We start from the raw sequence: 2082 nt of genomic DNA, 5'->3' as shown, positions 1-2082 counted from the left end.
AAGTAGAAAAGATCGGATGTAAACTCTTTTTATGATTAGTAACTATTTAACCGGACAGCGTACTTTCACTTTTGTTACATATTTAGAATATTCATGTTAACAGTTCTATTCTGGATTGTATCTTACCATTTTCTTTTTTCGTTTCTTCATTTATCAGGATTGCCATTACACTATACGTGGTGGCCGATGCCTAGATAATGGTTCTAGTAAACGATCATATCAATCTCCAATTATAACACTTCAATTGACGGTATGGGATAATTCGACCATCAAATAGTCGAATTCTAAACCACCACTGCTTAGTATAGGACAAGTTGAAAATTTATTTCATGAATGGGGACATGCATTACATTCTATGCTTGCACGTCCCAAAATTAAAACAGGACCTGAAGCAAATGTTGAAAATTACCGACCCATAAACATAACTTCAGTGGTGTCTAGAGTGATGGAGAAAGTAGTTAAAGCGGCGTTAGTCCAACATGTAATTACTAATAATCTCATCTCGGTCTCCCAACATGGATTTCTTAGGTCCAGATCATGTGATACATGCCTAGTGGACTACATGAATGATATAACTCTGAAACGAGACAATGGACTCCTTGTATCAGTCATATTTTTAGACTTTAGGAAAGCTTTTGATAAGGTTCCACACAAACGGCTTCTAGCCAAACTACGGTCCTTCGGAATCAACAACCCACTCTATTCATGGTTTGTTTCATTCTTAAAGGGACGTAAACAAATGGTAAAGTACAACGACTGTCTCTCATTACCTAGACCAATAACTAGTGGCGTCATCCAGGGAAGTGTATTAGGCCCACTTTTGTTTCTCATGTATATAAACGATATATGTAACATCATAAAATCTGGGAAACCACACTTATATGCTGATGATCTCAAAATAGTATACAGCTATAAGCCTGAGGTTCTAAGTGAAAGTGTACGCCTGATTCAAGATGATCTCAATAACCTAACTATCTGGAGCGAAAAGTGGCAATTACCATTTAACCTCCACAAATGCGGGATCATGCACTTTGGAAAGCACCCCTATGAACCCCAACTTTACTTAAATAAAAGTAAAGTCCAGACACTTAATTCAGTACACGATCTAGGAATAAATTACACAGGAAGCCTAAACTTTAAAGCACACGCCTCCTTTATTATTTCTAAAGCCAGACGTCTAATTGGCTTCATAACAAAAAATTTCTTCACGACAGATGCCAAGCTTACCCTCTACAAAATATGTGTACGACCTTCCTTAGAATACTGCTCTTTTATCTTCTCTAATATGAATACCACTGACAAAATAAGAGTAGAGGATGTTCAAAGACGTTTTACACGCCAACTGCTAGGAAGTGACACCACTCTTGATTACACAAGTAGATGTAAGCACCTCTCTTTAGAACCTTTATGGCACCGTAGGTTAAGGAACAATCTGATATTTCTCTACAAAGCAATAAATGGACTGTCATTCCTAACCTCCTGTCCAACTATGATCAATGACCCAGCCTATAGACTAAGAAACAATGCATATACACTATTTACCGAAAAACACCAAAAACAAATGCGTTGTAAGTTTTTTACAGTTCGGTATAGTTTATTGTGGAACAGGTTGCCAATACCTATCCGTAACTGTGACACCTTTACCAAATTTAAAAGGCTAATAACCCTGTTACTAAACTCTAAAGAACTTCACCAACTATTTCTTGAACTCCTGCCTACCAATGAGGCACTTTATTATGGACCGCCCAATATCTAGACGGAACAAGAATATAACGAACTCCATTGTCGTTAGTATGAATATAGCCAAACTAAAGAAAACATGCTTTATCCTTCCCCACTATTTATTGATTTTTAACCATGGCCTTCCGCTCCTAACCCTCATTTTCAGTTTCCGAATCTCTCTAATGGATAAATCCAAATTATTCTTCCTAAGTGTCATGTCCTTTTATTTTTCTTATTACAAGTAGACAGATAACTCACTAATCTTATGGATGCTGACCAACTAAGGCCGATCAAAAGAAGCTCATACGTCCTAAATTCCTGTGAGTTGTTCAATGTTTTATTTTTTCTTACCCTGAAAAT

This window comes from Schistosoma mansoni, chromosome W (genome assembly GCF_000237925.1).
Source record: "Schistosoma mansoni strain Puerto Rico chromosome W, complete genome".
NCBI lineage: Eukaryota > Metazoa > Platyhelminthes > Trematoda > Strigeidida > Schistosomatidae > Schistosoma > Schistosoma mansoni.
This window is presented reverse-complemented; position numbering follows the sequence as displayed.